The sequence below is a fragment of the Salmo salar genome, chromosome 22 (assembly GCF_965601325.2).
Source record: "Salmo salar chromosome 22, fSalSal1, whole genome shotgun sequence".
NCBI lineage: Eukaryota > Metazoa > Chordata > Actinopteri > Salmoniformes > Salmonidae > Salmo > Salmo salar.
In genome coordinates this window covers 59,174,428-59,189,738 of record NC_138312.1, presented here as the reverse complement: position 1 = coordinate 59,189,738, position 15,311 = coordinate 59,174,428, and the positions used below count along the sequence as shown (strand labels likewise).

At 50.2% G+C, this 15,311-nt stretch overlaps 1 protein-coding gene across 1 annotated transcript in view; it reads left to right on the top strand.

Moving 5' to 3' along the window:
- The window catches only part of rnf123 (ring finger protein 123), a 274,648-nt gene that overhangs the window by 244,306 nt on the left and 15,031 nt on the right, over positions 1-15,311 (top strand). The gene's annotated exons all lie outside the window — the stretch shown is intronic.

Genomic DNA, 15,311 nt, shown 5'->3' with positions numbered 1-15,311 from the left:
TGCCTCTCACTCCTCTCTCGCCACTCGCTGCTCTCTCACTTGCCTCTCGCTTCTCTCTCGCCACTCGCTGCCCTCTCGCTCCTCTCTCGCCGCTCTCTCGCACCTCTCTCACCTCTCGCTGGTCTCTCGTCTCTCACCTCTCGCTGGTCTCTCACCTCTCGCTGACCTCTCGCTGGTCTCTCACCTCTCGCTGACCTCTCGCTGGTCTCTCGTCTCTCACCTCTCGCTGGTCTCTCGTCTCTCACCTCTCGCTGGTCTTTCACCTCTCGCTGGTCTCTCACCTCTCGCTGGTCTCTCACCTCTCGCTGGTCTCTCACCTCTCACCTCTCGCTGGTCTCTCACCTCTCGCTGGTCTCTCACCTCTCGCTGGTCTCTCACCTCTCGCTGGTCTCTCACCTCTCGCTGGTCTCTCACCTCTGCTGGTCTCTCACCTTTCACCTCTCGCTGGTCTCTCGTCTCTCACCTCTCGCTGCACTCTCACCTCTCGCTGCACTCTCGCCTCTCGCTGCTGGTCTCTCGCCTCTCGCTGCTGGTCTCTCGCCTCTCGCTGCTGGTCTCTCGCCTCTCGCTGCCCCTCTCGCTCCTCTCTCGCCGCTCTCTCACTCCTCTCGCCTCTCGCTGCTCTCTCGCCGCCCTCTCTCTACTCTCGCCCCTCTCTCGGTCCTCTCTCGCCACTCGCTACTCTCTCGCTACTCTCGCCTCTCGCTCCTCTCTCGCCTCTCGCTGCTCCCTCGCTGCCCTCTCGCTGCCCTCTCGCACCTCTCTCGCCACTCGCTGCTCTCTCGCCTCTCGCCGCCCTCTCGCACCTCTCGCCACTCGCTGCTCTCTCGCCTCTCGCCGCCCTCTCGCACCTCTCGCCACTCGCTGCTCTCTCGCCTCTCGCCGCCCTCTCGCACCTCTCGCCACTCGCTGCTCTCTCGCCTCTCGCCGCCCTCCCGCACCTCTCTCGCTACTCTCGCCGCCCTCTCGCTACTCTCGCCGCCCTCTCGCTACTCTCGCCGCCCTCTCGCTACTCTCGCCGCCCTCTCGCTACTCTCGCTGCCCTCTCGCTACTCTCGCCGCCCTCTCGCTACTCTCGCTTCTCGCCGCCCTCTCACTCCTCTCGCCTCTCGCTGCCCTCTCGCCTCTCGCGCTGCCCTCTTGCCTCTCACTCCTCTCTCGCCACTCGCTGCTCTCTCACTTGCCTCTCGCTTCTCTCTCGCCACTCGCTGCCCTCTCGCTCCTCTCTCGCCGCTCTCTCGCACCTCTCTCGCCACTCGCTGCTCTCTCGCCGCCCTCTCGCTACTCTCGCTGCTGTCTCGCCTCTCGCTGCTCTCTCGCCTCTTGCGCTCCTCTCTCACTGCTCTTTCGCTGCCCTCTCGCTGCCCTCTTGCCTCTCGCGCTCCTCTCTCGCCTCTCGCTCCTCTCTCGCCACTCGCTGCCCTCTTGCCTCTTGCGCTCCTCCTCTTGCGCTCCTCTCTCACTGCTCTTTCGCTGCCCTCTCGCTGCCCTCTTGCCTCTTGCGCTCCTCTCTCGCCTCTTGCTGCCCTCTCGTTGCCGCCGTCTCGTTGCCGCCCTCTCGCTGCTCTCTTGCTCCTCTCTCGCTGCCGCTCTCTCGCTGCTCTCTTGCTCCTCTCTCGCTGCTGCCCTCTCGCTGCTCTCTTGCTCCTCTCTCGCTGCCGCCCTCTCGCTGCTCTCTTGCTCCTCTCTCGCTGCCGCCCTCTCGATGCTCTCTTGCTCCTCTCTCGCTGCCGCCCTCTCGCTGCTCTCTTGCTCCTCTCTCGCTGCCGCCCTCTCGCTGCTCTCTTGCTCCTCTCTCGCTGCCGCCCTCTCGATGCTCTCTTGCTCCTCTCTCGCTGCCGCCCTCTCGATGCTCTCTTGCTCCTCTCTCGCTGCCGCCCTCTCGATGCTCTCTTGCTCCTCTCTCGCTGCCGCCCTCTCGATGCTCTCTTGCTCCTCTCTCGCTGCCGCCCTCTCGCTGCTCTCTTGCTCCTCTCTCGCTTGCTCTCTCTCCCTCGCTGCCGCCCTCTCGATGCTCTCTTGCTCCTCTCTCGCTGCCGCCCTCTCGCTGCTCTCTTGCTCCTCTCTCGCTGCCGCCCTCTCGCTGCTCTCTTGCTCCTCTCTCGCTGCCGCCCTCTCAATGCTCTCTTGCTCCTCTCTCGCTGCCGCCCTCTCGATGCTCTCTTGCTCCTCTCTCGCTGCAGCCCTCTCGCTGCTCTCTTGCTCCTCTCTCGCTGCCGCCCTCTCGATGCTCTCTTGCTGCCACCCTCTCGCTGCTCTCACCTCTCACTCCTCTCGTCTCTCGCTGCTCTCTGTATTTTTTTCCCAACACTCCTCTCCGTTTATCATTGTTTTTGAAGACCACGTTAGATTCATTAGATTCATTCCTCTCACCCTTCCTCTCTCTGCATGTCTCTCGTTCTCTCTCCACATTCTCCGTCTTTCTCTCTTTCTTTCCACACTCCTCTCCATGTGTTGATCCATGTTTGCTAAGAACAGCTTTTGGTTTCAAGGTAACCAGGAGCGCTGCTTTGTGCCTTAATCATTTCTCATTAATTGGAGAGGGGACTACTGTGTGGGCAGACAAGAGGGGGGAGGGAGGTGGTGGGGGAAAAGAGAGAGGATGCAGAGAGAGATGGAGCAGAGAGAGAGAGGGGACTACTGTGTGGGCAGACAAGAGGGGGGAGGGAGGAGGTGGGGGAAAAGAGAGAGGATGCAGAGAGAGATGGCGCAGAGAGAGAGAGGGGACTACTGTGTGGGCAGACAAGAGGGGGGAGGGAGGAGGAGGGGGAAAAGAGAGAGGATGCAGAGAGAGAGGAGGCAGAGATGGAGGGAGATGAGAGGGAGAGAAACCGAAAGAGGGGAAATGTGAGAGAAGGCTGAGAGAGAGATGGAGAGTGAGCGTGCGATAGAGAAAAATGGAGACTGAGAGAAGGGGATGCTGTAAAGGGGTGTCTAATACCAGTAATTGTTTTACCGAGGCTGACCTTTCTCTTAGCCATGCAGAGAACAACAGACAGACATCCTCAGACCATATATACTGTTATATTACCTAGCCTAGCCTGGTCCTAGGCCATATATACTGTTATATTACCTAGCCTGGTCCTAGACCATATATACTGTTATATTACCTAGTCTGGTCCTAGGCCATATATACTGTTATATTACCTAGTCTGGTCCTAGGCCATATATACTGTTATCTTACCTAGTCTGGCCCTAGACCATATATACTGTTATATTACCTAGCCTGGTCCTAGACCATATATACTGTTATATTACCTAGCCTGGTCCTAGACCATATATACTGTTATATTACCTAGCCTGGCCTGGTCCTAGACCATATATACTGTTATATTACCTAGCCTGGTCCTAGACCATATATACTGTTATATTACCTAGCCTGGCCTGGTCCTAGACCATATATACTGTTATATTACCTAGCCTGGTCCTAGACCATATATACTGTTATATTACCTAGCCTGGCCTGGTCCTAGACCATATATACTGTTATATTACCTAGCCTGGTCCTAGACCATATATACTGTTATATTACCTAGCCTGGTCCTAGACCATATATACTGTTATATTACCTAGCCTGGTCCTAGACCATATATACTGTTATATTACCTAGTCTGGTCCTAGTCCATATATACTGTTATATTACCTAGCCTGGCCTGGTCCTAGACCATATATACTGTTATATTACCTAGCCTGGTCCTAGACCATATATACTGTTATATTACCTAGCCTGGTCCTAGACCATATATACTGTTATATTACCTAGCCTGGTCCTAGACCATATATACTGTTATATTACCTAGCCTGGCCTGGTCCTAGACCATATATACTGTTATATTACCTAGCCTGGTCCTAGACCATATATACTGTTATATTACCTAGCCTGGTCCTAGACCATATATACTGTTATATTACCTAGCCTGGTCCTAGACCATATATACTGTTATATTACCTAGCCTGGTCCTAGACCATATATAGTGTTATATTACCTAGCCTGGTCCTAGACCATATATAGTGTTATATTACCTAGTCTGGTCCTAGTCCATATATACTGTTATATTACCTAGCCTGGTCCTAGACCATATATACTGTTATATTACCTAGCCTGGTCCTAGACCATATATACTGTTATATTACCTAGCCTGGTCCTAGACCATATATACTGTTATATTACCTAGCCTGGTCCTAGACCATATATACTGTTATATTACCTAGCCTGGCCCTAGACCAGGTACCGGTGGATCCGTGACGACCTCTACCCTGAACCCCTGGCGGCCATGTTGGCTGTACATAGAGATGGAGACTGACTTTCCTTCCTTGTTACAATTCAAGGCAGATAGGAGGTGGAGCACTCAACAAAAAAGGCAGACCAACTGGGGACATGGAAATGCTATTTCTAGGGGGTTTAAGGTTAGAATTAGGTTAAAGGTTAGAATTAGGTTTACGGTTAGGGTTAGGTTTAAGGTTAGGTTTAAGGTTAGGGTTAGGTTTAAGGTTAGGGTTAGGCGCTATGGTTAGTCACTATGTGGCATGGTGGGTTTTACAGGGAGGTGGAGGAGGGTAGGGGGGGTCAGCTACCAGTCACTATCTGGCATGGTGGGTTTTACAGAGAGGTGGAGGAGGGTAGGGGGGGTCAGCTACCAGTCACTATCTGGCATGGTGGGTTTTACAGAGAGGTGGAGGAGGGTGGGGGGGTCAGCTACCTGTCACTATCTGGCATGGTGGGTTTTACAGAGAGGTGGAGGAGGGTGGGGTCAGCTACCTGTCACGATCTGGCATGGTGGGTTTTACAGAGAGGAGGAGGAGGAGGGTAGGGGGGGTCAGCTACCTGTCACTATCTGGCATGGTGGGTTTTACAGAGAGGTGGAGGAGGGTAGGGGGGGGTCAGCTACCTGTCACTATCTGGCATGGTGGGTTTTACAGAGGTGGAGGAGGGTAGGGGGGGTCAGCTACCTGTTACTATCTGGCATGGTGGGTTTTACAGAGAGGTGGAGGAGGGTAGGGGGGGTCAGCTACCAGTCACTATCTGGCATGGTGGGTTTTACAGAGAGGAGGAGGAGGAGGGTAGGGGGGGTCAGCTACCTGTCACTATCTGGCATGGTGGGTTTTTACAGAGAGGTGGAGGAGGGTAGGGTGTTACTATCTGGCATGGTGGGTTTTACAGAGAGGTGGAGGAGGGTAGGGGGGGTCAGCTACCAGTCACTATCTGGCATGGTGGGTTTTACAGAGAGGAGGAGGAGGAGGGTAGGGGGGGTCAGCTACCTGTCACTATCTGGCATGGTGGGTTTTACAGAGAGGTGGAGGAGGGTAGGGGGGGGTCAGCTACCTGTTACTATCTGGCATGGTGGGTTTTACAGAGAGGAGGAGGAGGAGGGTGGGGTCAGCTACCAGTCACTATCTGGCATGGTGGGTTTTACAGAGAGGTGGAGGAGGGTAGGGGGGGGTCAGCTACCTGTTACTATCTGGCATGGTGGGTTTTACAGAGAGGAGGAGGAGGGTGGGGTCAGCTACCAGTCACTATCTGGCATGGTGGGTTTTACAGAGAGGGGTAGGGGGGGGTCAGCTACCTGTTACTATCTTGCATGGTTGGTTTTACAGAGAGGTGGAGGAGGGTAGGGGGGGTCAGCTACCTGTTACTATCTGGCATGGTGGGTTTTACAGAGAGGTGGAGGAGGGTAGGGGGGGGTCAGCTACCTGTTACTATCTGGCATGGTGGGTTTTACAGAGAGGTGGAGGAGGGTAGGGGGGGGGTCAGCTACCTGTTACTATCTGGCATGGTGGGTTTTACAGAGAGGAGGAGGAGGGTAGGGGGGGTCAGCTACCTGTCACTATCTGGCATGGTGGGTTTTACAGAGAGGTGGAGGAGGGTGGGGGGGTCAGCTACCTGTCACTATCTGGCATGGTGGGTTTTACAGAGAGGTGGAGGAGGGGGGGGTCAGCTACCTGTCACTATCTGGCATGGTGGGTTTTACAGAGAGGTGGAGGAGGGTAGGGGGGGGTCAGCTACCTGTTACTATCTGGCATGATGGGTTTTACAGAGAGGAGGAGGAGGGTAGGGTCAGCTACCTGTCACTATCTGGCATGGTGGGTTTTACAGAGAGGTGGAGGAGGGTAGGGGGGGGGTCAGCTACCTGTCACTATCTGGCATGGTGGGTTTTACAGAGAGGAGGAGGAGGAGGGTAGGGGGGGTCAGCTACCTGTTACTATCTGGCATGGTGGGTTTTACAGAGAGGTGGAGGAGGGTAGGGGGGGTCAGCTACCTGTCACTATCTGGCATGGTGGGTTTTACAGAGAGGTGGAGGAGGGTGGGGTCAGCTACCTGTCACGATCTGGCATGGTGGGTTTTACAGAGAGGAGGAGGAGGAGGGTAGGGGGGTCAGCTACCTGTCACTATCTGGCATGGTGGGTTTTACAGAGAGGTGGAGGAGGGTAGGGGGGGGTCAGCTACCTGTTACTATCTGGCATGGTGGGTTTTACAGAGAGGTGGAGGAGGGTGGGGGGGTCAGCTACCAGTCACTATCTGGCATGGTGGGTTTTACAGAGAGGAGGAGGAGGAGGGTAGGGGGGGTCAGCTACCTGTCACTATCTGGCATGGTGGGTTTTACAGAGAGGTGGAGGAGGGTAGGGGGGGGTCAGCTACCTGTTACTATCTGGCATGGTGGGTTTTACAGAGAGGAGGAGGAGGGTGGGGTCAGCTACCAGTCACTATCTGGCATGGTGGTTTTTACAGAGAGGTGGAGGAGGGTGGGGGGGGTCAGCTACCTGTTACTATCTGGCATGGTGGGTTTTACAGAGAGGTGGAGGAGGGTAGGGGGGGGTCAGCTACCTGTTACTATCTGGCATGGTGGGTTTTACAGAGAGGTGGAGGAGGGTAGGGGGGGGGGTCAGCTACCTGTTACTATCTTGCATGGTGGGTTTTACAGAGAGGAGGAGGAGGGTAGGGGGGGTCAGCTACCTGTCACTATCTGGCATGGTGGGTTTTACAGAGAGGTGGAGGAGGGTAGGGGGGGTCAGCTACCTGTCACTATCTGGCATGGTGGGTTTTACAGAGAGGAGGAGGAGGAGGGTAGGGGGGTCAGCTACCTGTCACTATCTGGCATGGTGGGTTTTACAGAGAGGTGGAGGAGGGTAGGGGGGGGGGTCAGCTACCTGTTACTATCTGGCATGGTGGGTTTTACAGAGAGGAGGAGGAGGGTAGGGTCAGCTACCTGTCACTATCTGGCATGGTGGGTTTTACAGAGAGGTGGAGGAGGGTAGGGGGGGTCAGCTACCTGTTACTATCTGGCATGGTGGGTTTTACAGAGAGGAGGAGGAGGGTAGGGGGGGGTCAGCTACCTGTCACTATCTGGCATGGTGGGTTTTACAGAGAGGTGGAGGAGGGTAGGGGGGGTCAGCTACCAGTCACTATCTGGCATGGTGGGTTTTACAGAGAGGTGGAGGAGGGTAGGGGGGGTCAGCTACCAGTCACTATCTGGCATGGTGGGTTTTACAGGGAGGAGGAGGAGGGTAGGGGGGGTCAGCTACCTGTCACTATCTGGCATGGTGGGTTTTACAGAGAGGTGGAGGAGGGTAGGGGGGGTCAGCTACCTGTCACTATCTGGCATGGTGGGTTTTACAGAGAGGTGGAGGAGGGGGGGGTCAGCTACCTGTCACTATCTGGCATGGTGGGTTTTACAGAGAGGTGGAGGAGGGTAGGGGGGGGTCAGCTACCTGTTACTATCTGGCATGGTGGGTTTTACAGAGAGGAGGAGGAGGGTAGGGGGGGTCAGCTACCTGTCACTATCTGGCATGGTGGGTTTTACAGAGAGGTGGAGGAGGGTGGGGTCAGCTACCTGTCACTATCTGGCATGGTGGGTTTTACAGAGAGGAGGAGGGTAGGGGGGGTCAGCTACCTGTTACTATCTGGCATGGTGGGTTTTACAGAGAGGAGGAGGAGGAGGGTAGGGGGGGTCAGCTACCTGTTACTATCTGGCATGGTGGGTTTTACAGAGAGGAGGAGGAGGGTAGGGGGGGGTCAGCTACCTGTCACTATCTGGCATGGTGGGTTTTACAGAGAGGTGGAGGAGGGTAGGGGGGGGTCAGCTACCTGTCACTATCTGGCATGGTGGGTTTTACAGAGAGGTGGAGGAGGGTGGGGTCAGCTACCTGTCACTATCTGGCATGGTGGGTTTTACAGAGAGGTGGAGGAGGGTAGGGGGGGTCAGCTACCTGTTACTATCTGGCATGGTGGACTTTGGCACGCTTGTCCTCAGAGAGCAAGTGAGAGTACCTGACCCTAAATGAAGAAAAGCTGTACAGACTCATTGAGCATAGCCTTGCTATGGAGAGGTCGCCATAGAAATGTGTAAAAATTGTTGCTGCTGTGTTTGCACATTGTGGTATTTGGCCTAACAGATATATGGATTTATCAACGTTTGATTTGTTTTCAAATTCTTTGTGGGTCTGTGTGATCTGAGGGGAAATATGTGTCTCTAATATGGTCATACATTTGGCAGGAGGTTAGGAAGTTGGGTCTAATTGTGTTGCTGTCTTGTGGGGTCTGTGAACAGAGCCCCAGAACCAACTGGCTGAGGGGACTCAGTTTGAAGCTTTTTCTTGAGTGGGCAGCTTGATGAAAGCCAGGCAATATTTAGGTCACCCAGAAAATATACCTCTCTGTTGATATCACATACATTATCAAACATTTCACACATGTTATCCAGATACTGACTGTTAGCACTGGGTGGTCTATAGCAGCTTCCCACCAGAATGGGGCTTTAGGTGAGGCAGATGAACCTGTAGCCATATTACTTCAACACTATTTAACATGAGATCCTCTCTAAGCTTTACAGGAATGTGGTTCTGAATATAAACAGCAATACCTCCACCGTTGGCATTTCTGTCTTTTCTGTAGATGTTATAACCATGTATTACTACCACTGTATCATCAAAGGTATTATCTAAGTGATTTTCAGAGATTGTAAGAATATGAATTTTATCTGTTACTAGCAAAATTATTGATTTCATGAACCTTGTTTCTTAAGCTACATATGTTAATATTTGTTGTTGTTTTTAGTACTTTTTTAGGATGCTTAATCGTTTTCATTGCTTTACTGGGAAGTTTAGCAGAAGTAGACATGCTCATGTTATTGATGTTTAGTGCAGGGTGAGCTGCACACAGTGGACTTCCTACTAGGGCACACCGCCTCAGTGCTAACAGTATAACTCTGGTTCATTGGCACATGATTACTGCAGACAATAGCTGTAGGATCAGCAGAGGCATTCGGGGCAGTTAGAGGGACTTACATTGTCTTCCAACGCCCCTGGGATAATGTACATTTGCTGAAGCTGTATGATCACTCAGTGTCACAATGGTAGGGATTAACTGGGCTGGGTTTGGGTCATTGATAAGTCATTGTCTCAACACAGCCTTATAATGCTGTGAAAGGATCCAGGAACCCAAATGATTTGGGTGGATCCCATTCTCCTTATTAAACAAGCTTTGATTCCAGAAGGTATCAACATTGACAGTACATGTTAACCACATGTATTAGTCTCGTAGCCAGTTATGGAGGCCTAACCGTCTGCTGAACTGTTCATTGCCATGATTTAGGGAGGGCAGCGGGCCGGTTATTATGGGGTTATTATGGGGTTATTATGGGGTTATTATGGGGTTATTATGGCGTTATTAAGGGGTTATTATGGGGTTATTATGGGGTTATTATGGGGTTATTATGGGGTTATTATGGGGTTATTATGGGGTTATTATGGGGTTATTATGGGGTTATTATGGGGTTATTATGGGGTTATTATGGGGTTATTATGGGGTTATTATGGCGTTATTATGGCGTTATTATGGGGTTATTATGGGGTTATTAAGGGGTTATTATGGGGTTTGAGGGTGTCCAGTAGAGAACCAATCAGTTCTGTTCTGAGCTCTACTCCTGAACTTATTTATGCTTGCCATTACAAAAGGGGTTGAATACTTATTGACTCAAGACATTTCATCTTTTCATTTTTTTAAATTCATTTATACAAATTTCCTAAAATATAATTCCAAGTTTAGGCTGTAATACAATAAAATGTGGAAAAAAATCCAAGGATGTGAATACTTCGTGAAGGCGCTGTATGTCTAGGATTGTGTTCAAGGGGATAGAATGTGCTGAGAGTGTCAGGTTATTATCCAGTTGTGGCATTTAGGTCGCCACAGACTAGTACATGTCCCCGGGCCTGGAAGTGGTTGATCTCCCCCTCCAGGTTGGAGAAGCTGTCATTGTTAAAGTATGGGATTCTATTATGGGGATATAGGAAGTCACAGGAGGACATTTTTCTCTGTTGAGATTATGTCCCTATTAATTTCTAACCATATGTGAAATGTTCCTGTTTTGATTAATTTAGAGCGAGTTAGGTCGGATCTGTACCAAATTAACATACCCCCTGAGTCTCTTCCCTGTTTCACACCTGGTAGTTTGGTGGATGGGACTACCAGCTCTCTGTAACCTAGAGGGCAACCAGTGGGTCCGTCTCCTCACTACCATGTTTCTTGTAGGATGACAATGTCTTTCTGATTTCCTTGGTGAAGTCTGGGTTCCTGTTCTTTAGGCCTATGGCAGATGACCATTAGGTTTGAGCATCTAGTGAATGCCTCGGAGGTCGATGGATGGGTTGGCTGTAGAGGTTAGTTCTGCTCACAACCTGGGCAATATGTGTGGCTGTCATGTCGAGGTCCTTGCTTCTCTTTCTCTCTCTTTCTTTCTCTCTCCCCCAACCCTCTCTCTCTCGCTCCCTCCATCTCTCGCTCTCCTTTCTATCTCTCTTTCTCTCCTTCTCTCAGACCCGCCCCAGGGGCTGGCTGAGAGGGATAGAGAGAGGGGGTTCTAAGGTCTGAGAGAGAGAGAGGGAGGGGAGAGAAACGGAGTCTCTGCCATGTTGTGACTTTCAGCTTGTTTTATTATTGCGGGGCTCCAGTCGTTGCAGTTACAATTACAGTTCATCAACATGACTGTCAAATGAATTGGACTGCACTTCATTACTCTGTACCTAGCTAGAAATGCTGACTCCAATTTCCAGAACTTTCCTTCAGCCCATGTACAATATACACTGAGTGCGTCCCAAATTGCACTCTATTCCTTACATAGTGCACTACTTTTGGACAAAGCCCTATGGGCCTATAGGGAATAGTGTGCCATTTTGGACACATGTAGGTTAAATCCAAGCACCAACAGTCATGCAATTTTAATTGTAATCTAATGTACAGTACTTCCATTGTGTGAAGTAGTTTTTTAGGTGCTGTAACAATATGTTATGTCTTCCTGTGTGTACATCCCAATTGGCACCCTATTCCTTATTTAGTGCTCTACTTTTGATAGGGCTCACAAGCTACACCAGAGTTGTTAGAAGGATACAATTTTTACTTTGGCTGCCCATATTTTTTGTTGTTGTTGACGTTTGTCAATAAAACTCACAAATGTCAACTGTTTATGTCAAATAGTTTAGTCCCATGGTGTGGTCTGCCCATCTAGTCCCATGGTGTGGTCTGCCCATCTAGTCCCATGGTGTGGTCTGCCCATCTAGTCCCATGGTGTGGTCTGCCCATCTAGTCCCATGGTGTGGTCTGCCCATCTAGTCCCATGGTGTGGTCTGCCCATCTAGTCCCATGGTGTGGTCTGCCCATCTAGTCCCATGGTGTGGTCTGCTATTCTAGTCCCAAGGTGTGGTCTGCTAGTCTGGTCCCATGGTGTGGTCTGCTAGTCTAGTCCCATGGTGTGGTCTGCTAGTCTGGTCCCATGGTGTGGTCTGGTCCCATGGTGTGGTCTGCTAGTTTAGTCCCATAGTGTGGTCTGCTAGTCTGGTCCCATGGTGTGGTCTGCTAGTCTGGTCCCATGATGTGGTCTGCTAGTCTAGTCCCATGGTGTGGTCTGCTAGTCTGGTCCCATGGTGTGGTCTGGTCCCATGGTGTGGTCTGGTCCCATGGTGTGGTCTGGTCCCATGGTGTGGTCCCATGGTGTGGTCTGCTAGTCTAGTCCCATGGTGTGGTCTGGTCCCATGGTGTGGTCTGCTAGTCTAGTCCCATGGTGTGGTCTGCTAGTCTGGTCCCATGGTGTGGTCTGCTAGTCTGGTCCCATGGTGTGGTCTGGTCCCATGGTGTGGTCTGCTCGTCTAGTCCCAAGGTGTGGTCTGGTCCCATGGTGTGGTCTGCTAGTCTGGTCCCATGGTGTGGTCTGCTAGTCTGGTCCTATGGTGTGGTCTGGTCCCATGGTGTGGTCTGGTCCCATGGTGTGGTCTGGTCCCATGGTGTGGCCTGCTCATCAGTAGACATTTCCTCTCACATCCCTTCAATTTCTTCCCTCCTTTTGATGAGCTAATTGGTGAAGGTGAGCCCGTTCATCTAGGCTTTGTTGAGTCCCGGTGGCCCAGTGCTGTAATCATTAACCATACTTTACCCTGCACCTTAGAGACTGCTGCCCTATGTACGCTGAACAAAAATATGAACACAACATGTAAAGTGTTGGTCCCATGTCTCATGAGCTGAAATAAAATATCCCAGAAATGTTCCATACACACAAAAAGCTTATTACTCTCATATTTTGGCCACAAATTTGTTTGAGGTCAAGATAATCCAGCCACCTGACAGGTGTGGCATATCAAGAAGCTGATAGAACAGCATGATAATTACACAGGTGCACCTTGTGCTGGGGACATTAAAAAGCCACTCTAAAATGCTTAGTTTTGTCAACACAATGCCACAGGTGACTCAAGTTTTGAAGGAGCGTGCAATGCTGACTGCAGAAATGTCTACCAGAGCTGTTGCCAGAGAATTGAATGTTCATTTCTCTACCATAAGCCGCCTCCAACGTCGTTTTAGAGAATTTGGCAGTACGCCCATCCGGCCTCACAACCACAGACCACTTGTATGGCGTCATGTGGACGAGCGGTTTGCTGATGTCAACGTTGTGAACAGAGTGCCCGGTGGTGGTGGGGATATGGAATGGGCAGGCATAAGCTACGGACAACAAACACAATTGCATTTTATCGATGGCAATTTGAATGTACAGAGATACCGTGACGAGATCCTGAGTCCCATTGTCGTGCCATTCATCCACCGCCATCAGCTCATGTTTCAGCATGATAATGCACTGCCCCACATCGCAAGGATCTGCACACAATTCCTGGAAGCTGAACATGCCCCAGTTCTTCCATGGCCTGCACACTCACCAGACATGTCCCCATGCATTGAGCGTGTGTGGGATGCTCTGGATCGATATGTACGACAGCATGTTCCAGTTCCCGCCAATATCCAGAAACTTCACACAGCCGTTGAAGAGGAGTAGGACAACATTCTACAGGCCCTAATCAACAGCCTGGTCAACTATATGTGAAGGAGATCTGTCGTACTGCATGAGGCAAATGGTGGTCACACCAGATACTGACTGGTTTTCTGATCCACGCCCCTACCTTTATGTTATGATATCTATGACCAACAGATACATATCTGTATTCCCAGTCATGTGAAATCCATAGATTAGGGCCTAATGAATTCATTTCAATTGACTGATTTCCTTATATGAACTGTAACTAAGTAAAATCTTTGAAATTGTTGCATGTTGCATTTAATTTTGTATTCATTTTACACAGTCATTAAACACTTCACTTTAATAATGTGAACATGGCCTGAATGCCAAGCGTCACGTCTGGAGGAAACCTGGCACCATCCCTACGGTGAAGCATGGTGGTGGCAGCATCATGCTGTGGGGATGTTTTTCAGTGTCGGGGATTGTGAGACTAGTCAGGATCGAGGGAAGGATTAACAGAGCAAAGTACAGAGAGATCCTTGATGGAAACTTGCTCAGGACGACACCCTATGCACACAGCCAAGACGACACAGGAGTGGCTTCGGGACAAGTCTCTGAATGTCCTTGTTGCCCAGCCAGAGCCCGGACTTGATCCCGATCGAACATCTCTGGAGAGACACTCCCCATCCAACCTGACAGAGAAGAATGGGAGAAACTCCCCAAATACAGGTGTGCCAAGCTTGTAGCGTCATACCCAAGAAGACTCAAGGCTGTAATCGCTGGCGAAGGTGCTTCAACAAAGTACTGAGTAAAGGGTCTGAATACTGATGTAAATGTGATATTTGTTTTTTATTTTTAATACATTTGCAAACATTTCTAAAAACTTTTGCTTTGTCATTATGGGGTATTGTGATGTCATTACGGGGTATTGTGATGTCATTACGGGGTATTGTGATGTCATTACGGGGTATTGTGATATCATTATGGGGTAATGTGATGTCATTATGGGGTAATGTGTGTAGATTGATGAGGGGAAAAAAACAACTTAATCCATTTTAGAATAAGGCTGAAACATAACAAAATGTGGAAAATTGTCAAAGAGTCTGAATACGTACTCCTGACATTGCTCATTCTGATATTTCTTAATTACGTTATTTAAATGTTTTTAATTTGTCTGTATTGTTAGGTATACTGCACTGTTACAGCTACAAACACAAGCATTCTGCAGAATATATGTACGCGAACAATACAATTTTGATTTGACCCTTGACCCAGACCTGGACATCACATACAGATGCAGTCAGCCTGAGAAGCACTGCTGCGATGTCTCTGATCAACACATTCAGACTGTGTCCCATCGGCAGTAGCATTGACATATTAAATATCCACTTTCAGTTCACTTCCTTTAGAGTGATACAACAATGGTACTTACAGAGAGTAGAAGTAACACTCTTAAGTACAGTTCAGATAGGAAGTTTCTGAGGCTCTGAGACAACTGTGACATCAGGATTTCAGAGTTTTAAGTTCACCTGCATTAGTTCCCATACTAGTTACCCATTTAAGTGCTCGTCAAAATGGTGTGCTTGAATTTCCCCTCCCTCCCCTTCCCTTTGATGAGATAATTACTAAAGGAAGGTAAGCCTATTGAAACAGGCTTAATTGACTCCCGATGGCCCGGTGTTGTAAACTTTAAGATTTAACGTTATCCTTGACACGGACCGGGACACCATACACACAGGCAGTCAACTTAAATAGACCTCCTCCTGCTTCAATCTCTCTTTGTGAGTGCAACTTGTTGAAGGTACTAGTACTTCTATCGCCTTGTCTATTGGAGACAGGAAGCAGAATTACCACTGTGGGTTCACTTCCCTTACAACTAGACAACAATGGAGCTCTTACTATATCTGATGGAGCCAACCTGTTTCAGCTCCCCCTCTTACTATATCTGTTGGAGCTAACCTGTTTCAGCTCCCCCTCTTACTATATCTGATGGAGCTAACCTGTTTCAGCTCCCCCTCTTACTATATCTGTTGGAGCTAACCT